Genomic DNA, 10,127 nt, shown 5'->3' on the forward strand with positions numbered 1-10,127 from the left:
GGTGACAAGTGAATTGTTGTGTAAGAATTTATTCAGTGGTAAATGCCTATCATTGTATTGTTCATATTTGAAAATTGATGCTCAGTTGCTTGAGGACAAACAATGATCTTAAGTTGAGGATGTTGATGTTTCGACATTTGACGGAAGATTTTTCATCTTTTTCATTGGAAAATTGTATGTTTTCAAACAACCAAGGTTGCATAATGCTGGTTTTTCATGTTTCAAGGTAAGGAGCTGATTAAATGAAAAAACTCAGAAAATTAGCAGAAAAAACATTTCTGACGGTCAAAATGGTGGACTGTCAATTTTGTGATGGACCACCAACTCAACCGTCAGATCGAACCCATAAACTCTGAAGACCCAACAATGTCCATATGGTGGACAGTCAGTCCTACGATGAACCACCACTTTGGCCGTCAAAAATAAATAGAACATGCATTTTGGAAGGATCAATGATGGCCAACTTGGTGGACCATCGATCTTTCAACGAACCACTATACCAGCCATCAGGATTATCCAAAACCTAACTCTACAGTACCACTAGTGACGGTCAAGATGGTGGACCCTCAGTTTTGCGATGGACCACCAAATGGACCATCAGTATTAACCAGAAAGTTACCATCTAGGATCAGCTGTGACAGACCAAATGGTGGACCATCAGTCTTGCGACGAAACACCACTTTGATCGTCACTTTGGACGCATATTTTATATTAATTGAATTTTAAATTCTTTTTATGGGGGAACATATAAATACCCAGTTTTAGATTTTATTAGGGTTTTTACATACTTGAAACATAATGTAGGGAGTTTTTCTCTGAGCTTCATTCTAGAATTGTGAATCTAGATTCCATAATCTTTTTCTCTATTGAAGATTGAAGAACAATAATTGTGACTTTTGTAAGTAAATTCTGAATTAATTTATGAATAACAAAATGATTTCTTCTCTTTCTATAATAGAAATATATGGCTAAGCTCCCATAACTAGGATTATGGGAGCCTTGATGTGAATAGATGATTGGGGTTGTGAATCTAGTAGATTCCCATGATTAATTGATATTGCATAAACCCTTCTTCATTTGCATGACTTTTCTTGGTTGCAAACTTGAAAAGTGAGCCAAAGAACAACACTTGTTCGAATAGAAAAGTGTTTATTGAAAAAAAAAAGGGTTTACATAAATCTAACGTCTTTAACCTTTGGATAGAAGATAGATGCCTTAACCAGATCAACCCATGTGAGAATATAGTTTAATAAATAATATGTTCCTTAAGTTTGAAAGAATTAAGGGATAAGCTACTCATTTAGGTTGAAAAACTAATGGGTAAACCATAAAATTAAATTACTCTTGCAATTAGAATTGTTCATTGGGAATTCAAAATAGTTCACAACCCTAGCTGCTTAAGCATCTTGGTAACCATAACTCTAGTTTGACTTTTCTCATTGAATTACTTTTTACAATACAACCAAAAGTTGGATTACTTTCTTTGACAAATATTTGAATATAATTGATAAATTAAAATCCCCCTCTATTCTTTAACCTTTGACCAACAGTCTAGTAACATCCATAATATTTAGTGAACACAGTATTCCATGTGGGATTCGACACCCAACCCAGTTGGTTTCTATATTTGATAGCGACCGCTTACACTCTCTGACGAGAGTTGTAATTAGGGCGTATTAAATTTTGGCGTCATTGCCAGGGAATACGATTGTCAATTAAGTTTGTGCTTGTTAATTGACCTTTGGTTAAGCTTCTCAAATTTTACTTTTGTTTGTTTTTTTTGTTCGGTGTAGGATAGTTATTGTGTATGCCAAGTACACGGAGATAGAGGTAAAAGACTAATCAAACCGTCTAGTAGCTGGTTCCCTTCGAAGTTTCCCTCAGGATAGCTGGAGCTCACATGAGAGTTTTATCGCGTAAAGTCAATGATTAGAGGCCTCGGGGCCGCAACTCCCTCAACTTATTCTCAAACTTTAAATAGGTAGGGTGGTGTGATTGTTTTTTATCTACACCACGGAATCAAGAGCTCTAAGTGAGCCATTTTTGGTAATAAAAACCGACAATATGGGATAAACCAGAAGCTGGGTTACTGTGTTAAACTGCGAGCTAACCTAGATCCCACAAAGGGTGTTGGTCGATTAAGGCAGCAGGACGGAGATCTTGGAAGTCAAAATCCGCTAAGGATTGTGTAAAAACTCACCTGCTAAATTATCTAGGATTGAAAATGGATGGAGTTTAAGTGCGCAACCTACACCCAGCCGTTGGGGCAAGTACCAGGCCTCAATGAGCAAAAGGGCATAACTGTCGCTCCAAAACCTTGGGCGCGAGCCTGGGCAGAGAGATCGTCGATATAGATCATGGTGAGAGTAGCAAATATTCAAATGAGAACTTTGAAGGCCAAAGAGGAAAAAGGTTCCATATGAATGATACTTGCACATGGGTTAGTCAATTCTAAGGGTTGAGGTAACCCTAATAAATAGCGTATTTAGTGCGTACTCCAAAAAAGAATCAAGTTAAAATTCCTGAACTGGGATGTGGCGGTCGACGACAATGTTAGGATGTTCAGAGACATCGGTGGGAGCCTCGAGAAGAGTTATCTTTTCTTTTTAAGCTGGAGGTAGGGTCCAGTAGCTGTAAGAGCATTGCACATCACATGGTGTTTGGTGCAATTTTGGTGGCCCTTAAAAATTTGGAGGGCCGAATGCCGTCCACGCTCAATCGTAATCATAGCCACATCAGGTCTCCAGGGTGAACAACCTCTGTTCGATGGTATAATGTAGACAAGGAAAGTTGGCAAAATAGATCCGCAACTTTGGCAAAAGGATTGGCTCTGAAGGCTGGGCATGGGGGTCCTAGTCCTAAACCCATTGGTTATCGGTGGACTACCCGAGTTGTTCCTGAGGCAAGAACGGGTCATCGCGGGCCGTCTGGGGGACGGACTGGGAATGGTTCCTTCTAGGGCCTTCCCCGTGCGTCGAACGATCAACTCAGAACTAGTACAAACAAAGGGAATCCGACTATTTAATTAAAATAATACATTGTGATAGTCCCTATGAATGTTCACGCAATGTGATTTCTGCCTAGTGCTCTGAATGTCAAAGTGAAGAATTTCCACAAAGTGCGGGTAAACGGCGGGAGTAAGTATGACTCTCTTAAGGTAGCCAATTGTCTCATTATATAATTAGTGACGCACATGAATGGATTTATGAGATTCCCTCTATCCCTGTGTACTATCCAGAAAAACCACAGCCAAGGGAATGGTATTAGTAGAATCAGCGGGGAAAGAAGACCCTGCTGAGCTTGACTCTAGTCCGGCTTTGTGAAATGACTTGATAGGTGTAATATAAGTGGGATTCAAATGGAAAAAGTGAAATAACGCTACTTTTAACGTTATTTTACTTATTTCTTAAATCAGAAGCAGGGTACTGCCCCTCTTTTTGAACCCAAGGCTCGCTCTGCGGGTTGATTCAGGTGAAAGACATTGTCAGGTGGGGAGTTTGGCTAGGTAAAAGGTTATCTGATTCTGATTTCCAGTACGATTACGAACCGTGAAAGCATTGCCTAATGATCCTTTAGAACTTTGGAATTCGAACCATCGTGAGATAGGTTAGTTTTACCCTACTGATGATAGTGTCATAATAGTAATTCAACCTAGTATGAAAAAAACCATTGATTCATTCAATTGGTCATCGCCCTTGGTTGAAAAGCCAGTGGCGTGAATCTACCGTGTGTTGGATTATGATTGAATGCCTCTAAGTGAGAATCTGGGCTAGAAGCGATGTATGTGCCCACCATCCACTTGTCGACCCGTAGTAGGGGTTTTGGCCCGCAAGGGCATATGTCATTGGATAAGCCATTACGGTGAAAAGGTCGCGGTGGCCGCCTTGAAGTATAATTTTCATTGATTAGTGGGTAGAATCCTTTCCAGATGACTTAAATACGTGACAGGGTATTGTAAGTGGCAGAGTGGCCTTGCTGCCACGATCCACTAAGATTCAGCCATTTGTCGCTCTGGTTCATCCCTCCCCCTCTAATCCAATCATTTTTCCGTCCATCTCCGAAGGAGGTTTATGGATCAGTACTTGGAAAATACCACTAAGTGTTATGAGTTTACCTTACCCTCGATCATGCCGCGGCATATCCTCACCAGAGTTCGCCGCTTGTTTTTCAAGTCACGCGGGTATTTTATTCCAAATAAAGAATTAGGGTTCACTTTCAGAGAGAGAGCCTGAGAAATGGCTACCACATTCAAGGAAGGCAGCAGGTATACAAATTACCCAATCTTGACACTGGGTGGTAGTGACAATAAATAATGATACCGAGCTCAATGAGTCTGGTATTTGGAATGAGTATAATCTAAATCCCTTAACGAGGATCCATTGGTGGGCAAGTCTGGTGCTAGCAGCCATGGTAATTCCAGCTCCAATAGCGTATATTTAAGTTGTTTTAGTTAAAAAGATCGCAGTTGGAATTTGGGATGGGCCGGATATTCCACCTATGGTATGCACCAGTCGTCTCATCCCTTCTGTCGGTGATGCGCTCTTTGCCTTAACTGGCCAGGTCGTGTCTCTAGCATTGTTACTTTGAAGAAATTAGAGTGCTCAAATAAATCCTATGCTCTAAATATATTAGCTTGGGATAACATTGTAGGATTTTGGTCTTATTACATTAGCCATCGATAATAGAGTAATGATTAACAGGGACAGTCGGAGGCATTCATTTTTCCTAATCAGAAGTGAAATTCTTGGATTTATGAAAGACGAATAACTGTGAAAGCATTTACCAAGGATGTTTTCATTAATCAAGAACTAAAGTTGGAGACTCGAAGATGATCAGATACCATCCTAGTCTCAACCATAAATGATGCCGACCAAGGATCGGCAGATGTTTCTTTTAGGACTCCATCGGCATCTTATGAGAAAAAAAGTTTTTAGGTTCTAGGGGGAGTATGGTCGCAAGGTTGAAACTTAAAGGAATTGTTGGAAGCACACCACCAAGAGTGGATCCTGCAACTTAATTTGACTCAACATGGGGAAGCTTACCAAGTCCAGACGTAGTAAGGATTGACAGACCAAGAGACCTTTCTTAATTCTATGGGTGGTGGCGCATAGCCGTTCTTGGTTGGCAAAGCGATTTTTCTGGTTTATTTTGTTAATGAATTAGACCTCAGTCTGCTAACTAGATATGCGGAGGTATCCCTTTTCGTCCAACTTCTTAGAGGGACTACGACCTTTTAGGATGTGGAAGTTTAAGGCAATAACAGGTCTGTGATGCCGTTAGATGTTTTAGGCCGCACGCGCACTACTTAGATGTATTCAATAAGTTTACATCCTTGGCCGATAGGCCCTGGTAATTTTAAAATTTCATTGTGATGGGGATAGATCATTGCAATTGTTGGTCTTCAATGAGGAATTCCTAGTACGCACGAGTCATCAGCTCACGTTGACTACGTCCCTGCCCTTTGTACACACTACCCTTTGGTACTGCAAATTGAATAATCCATTGAAATGTTTAGATCACGTTGATGTGGGTGGTTCTTGCCCGCGGTGTCTTAAGAATTTCATTGAACCTTATCATTTAGAGGAAGGAAAAGTCATAGCAAGGTTTCCATAGGCAAACCTGCGGAAGGATCATTGTCGAAACCTACATAGCAAAATGACCCGCAAAAGTGTTTAACAACTAGGGAGTCTGCGCGGGCAGGGTGCTTCAGTCCTTTACACGATTGCCTCCCCTCGTCCCCTACGTGTACGCCCAGGATGCGCATCGGGAGACTAAAGAATCCCATTACTGAAAGTGCCAAGGAATACTTAAATTGATAGCATGCCCCGCGCTCCCCTTCTGTGGCATGCATCGGGGGTACCTGTGCTTCTTTTATAAATGAAAATGACTCTCGGCAATGGATATATCAACTCTTGCATTGATAAAGAATATAGCAAAATGCAATACTTTGTGTGAATTACAAAATCCCATGAACCATTCAGTCTTTGAACGCAGGTTACGCCCAAAGCCATTAAGCTGAGGGCACGTCTACCTAGGCATTACGCATCACATCACCTCCCTTGCATCACACCTCAATTATGGGGTGCGCTATCATCTTGGGGTGGAAACTGGCCTCTCATGCCCCTTGAACTCGCAGCTGGCCTAAATGCTAGTCTACATCGATGAACATCAACTCTCTTTGTTATCGCAGCTACAACCCGTCGTGCGTTCGGACACCAGGATCTCATCACGCTTAGGCACTCCAATCGCAATCCCAGGTCAGGCGGGATTACCCACTGAGTTTAAGCATATGAATAAGCAGAGGAAAAAAAACTTACAGGGTTTTCCTTAGTAACGGCGATCAAATTGGGAATAGTCCAGCCTTAGAATCGGGTGACTCCACGTCCAAATTGTAGTCTGGGGAATTTTCAGAGGCGGACCGAGCCTAAGTCCCCTGGAAGGGGGCGCTAGATAGGGTGAGAGCCCGATTGTGCCCGGACCCTGTCACACCACGAGGCACTATCTATGAGTTGGGTTGTTTTGGAATACAGACTAAATTGGATGATGAATTCCATTAAAGGCTAAATACGAGTGAGAGACCGATAGCAAACAAGTACTACGAGGGAAAGATAAAAAGTACTTTGAAAAGAGAGTCAAATAGTGCTTTAAATTATTGGAAGGGAAGCATATGGGGGCCGACGATGCACCTCGATCAGATGTGGAACAGCGATGAGCTAGTCCACCGATCGAATCGGGGCGTAGACCAGCGTGGATTGAAGGGCGGCCAAATTCCAGGCTCTCGATATACTCTCGATATGAAACACGAACCAAGGAGTTTGATAAATGTCTGAGTCAGTGGGCGAGTAAACCCATAAGGCATAAGGAAGATGATTGGTGGGATCCCTTTGAGGTGTGCACCACAAACCGACCTTGAAATTCTGAGAAGGGTTCGAGTGTGAGCATACCTATTAGGACCTAAAAAAAGGTTAACTATGCCTGAGTGGGGCGAAGCTAGAGGAAACTCTGGTGGAGGCCCGCAGTGATACTGATGTGTAAATTGTTCGTCTGACTTGGTTTTAGGGTCAAAAGACTAATCGAACCGTCTAGTAGCTGGTTCCTCCGAAGTTTCCCTCAGGATAACTGGAGCTCGTGTGCAAGTTCTATCGGGTAAAGCCAATGATTAGAGGCCTCGGGGGTGCAACATCCTTGACCTATTCTCAAACTTTAAATAGGTAGAACGGTGCAATTTCTTTGTTGAGTCGTGCGACATAATTAAAATCTCCAAGTGAGCTATTTTTGGTAAGCAGAACTGGCGATGCGGGATGAACCAGAAGCCAGGTTACGCTGCCAAACTATGAGCTAACCTAGTGATGTTCCGAATTTTGATGGAACATTATGTATTTTTTTCTTGGGAAAATTGCATGCTTTTAAGCAACCAAGGTTGCATTTAGTGCTGGATTTTAGTGTTTCAGGGTAAGGAGCTAGCTAAAGGAGAAAACTCAGGAAAATAGTAGAAAAACACCACTGGTGGTCAAAATGGTGGACCACCATTTTTTTTGGTGGACCACCAAACCGACCACCAGACCTAAAACAGAATTCAAGATTTCAAAACACTCAGCAAAGGTCAAAATAATGGACCACCAGTTTTGCGGTGGACCACCAATTTGACCACCAGATTAAGGCTTTCAGAAGACCTACTGGTGGTCAAAATAGTGGACCACCAGTTTTGCGGTGGACCACCAACTTGACCACCAAACCCAAACAGAATTCACGATTTCAGAGCACTCAGCGAAGGTTAAAGTAGTGGACCACTAGTTTTGCGGTGTACCACCAATTTGACTACTAGATTTATGATTTTAGAAGACCCACTATTGGTCAAATTGGTGGACCACCAGTTTTGTGGTGGAACACCGAACTGACCACCAAACCCAAACAAAATGCAGGAATTTAGAACACTTAGCGAAGGTTAAAATGGTGTAATTCCAGTTTTGTGGTGGACCACCATTTTGACCACCAATTTGGACGTGTTTTTTTTTTTGCATTCAATTTTAAATCATTTTTATCTAGGAACATATAAATATCCAATTTTAGGTTTTACTAGGTATATTTTTATCTTTTATTAGGGTTTTCCATACTTGAAACATATTTTTACATAGTTTTTCTCTAAGATTTATTGGAGATTTGTGGATCTATATTCCCTTATTATATTTTCTATTGGAGATTGAAGAATAATAATTGTGACTTTTCAAAGTAAACTTTGAATTAATTAATGAATAACATAACGGTTTCTTCTCTTTAATCAGTGAAAATGTGTGGCTAAGCTCCCATAACTACGGTTATTGGAGCCTTGATGTGAAAAGCTAATTTTGGGTTATGAATCTAGTAGATTCTATGAGTAATTGATATTTCATAAACTCTTCTTCACTTTAATGACTTTTCTTGGTTGACAACTTGAAAAGTGAACCCAAAAACAACACTTGTTCAAATAGAAAAGTGCTTTTTGGGAAAAGAGAGGGTTTACATAAATCTAAAGTCTTTAATTTTTGGATAGAGGGTAGATGCCTTAACCGGATCAACCCATGTGAGAATATAGTTGAATTAACAATATGTTCCTTAAGTTTGAAAGAATTAATTGAAAAGTTACTCATTTAGGTTGAGAAACTAATGGGTAAACCATAGAATTCAATTACTCTTCCAATTAGAATTGTTCATTGGGAATCCAAAATAGTTCAAAACCCTAGCTGCTTAAGCATCTTGGTAACCATAGCTCTTGTTTGATTTTTCTTACTGAACTATTCTTTGCAATACAATTAATATTTGGATTACTCTCTGTGACAAATATTTGACTGCATTTGATAAATCAAAATCTCCCTTTATTCTGGAACCTTCGATCAACACTCTAGTACCAACCATAATACTTAGTGAATAAAATATTCCCTGTGGGATTAGACACCCAACTAGTTGGATTCTATATTTGATAGCGACCGCTTAAACTCTCTAACAAGAGTTGTAATTTGGGCATACTAAATTTTGGCGTCATTGCCAGGGAATACAGTTATAAATTAAGTTTGTGTTTGTTAATTGACCTTTGGTCAAGTTTCCCAAACTTTACGTTTGTTTGTTGTTTTTGATTTATGAAGGGTATTTATTATGTATACCAAGTACACGGAGATCGGGTGCACCGTTATTACCAGTACATCTTGAACCATAGTTAATTGGTAGAATGACAGACCCTCAGGAAGTTAAAGGACTAGCTGCCATGGCTAGAGCCTAAATTGATCAACAGAATAATGGTCAACCTGTACGTTATCCTAATCCTGATGATGTTTATTTGAGGGATGAGGACTTGTTAGATTCTGCTAACCCAAGGCATGCAGAGAATATAGCTGCGCCGGTGAACCGGATGTAATCAGAAATCATTCTTTTAGAGAAAGGAAAGACCATCAGCCTATGCAGTTTGATCTTAATGATGATGAGGATGGAATGGATGGAGCAGGTGCAATCATAGATATTATTCCTCTACTTCTAGCACCGGGAGCTAAGTTTAATATTACAATCACGATGATTCAACTCCTTCATCTGAAGGGGTTGTTTGGTGGACTTCCGAGGAATGATCCTAATATGCATTTAGTAAACTTTGTCACTATTTGAAAATCCTTTGATAACCCAGGAATGGGACATAATTCTATCCAACTATGCGTGTTTCCATTGTCTCTATTTGGAGAGGCAACACTATGGCTCAATTGACTGACTCCCGATTCTATAACCAATTGGAGGCATTTGATAGAGGCTTTCCTAGAAAGGTTCTTTCCACCTTCCAGAAGGGTACAGTTGAGGGATGAAATCAGTAACTTTTTGTAGTTTCCAACTGATGCTCTTCATAAAACTTGGCAGAGATTTAAAAAAAATTTGATGCAATGCCCGCATTGTAAATATGAATGATACTTATTTGATAGAGACTCTCTATAAGGCCTTCAACTCTATTACAAAACCAGTCGTGGATAATGCTGTAGGAGGGTCATTTATGGATCTCACTTTTCTAGAGGCCTTGAAGTTGCTTGATCAGATGACCAAACAATGTAGAGCTTGGTACACTAGGTGTTCTGTGGTACCAAGCCCTACTCGGTCTGGTGGTATAACTATAGAGC

General features: G+C 40.5%; 1 pseudogene; it reads left to right on the forward strand.

Moving 5' to 3' along the window:
* The first annotated feature begins 5,885 nt into the window (after positions 1 to 5,885).
* LOC124896489 lies at positions 5,886 to 6,041 on the forward strand (annotated as a pseudogene).
* The last annotated feature ends 4,086 nt before the right edge of the window (positions 6,042 to 10,127 follow it).

This window comes from Capsicum annuum, chromosome 2 (assembly GCF_002878395.1).
Source record: "Capsicum annuum cultivar UCD-10X-F1 chromosome 2, UCD10Xv1.1, whole genome shotgun sequence".
Classification (NCBI taxonomy): domain Eukaryota; kingdom Viridiplantae; phylum Streptophyta; class Magnoliopsida; order Solanales; family Solanaceae; genus Capsicum; species Capsicum annuum.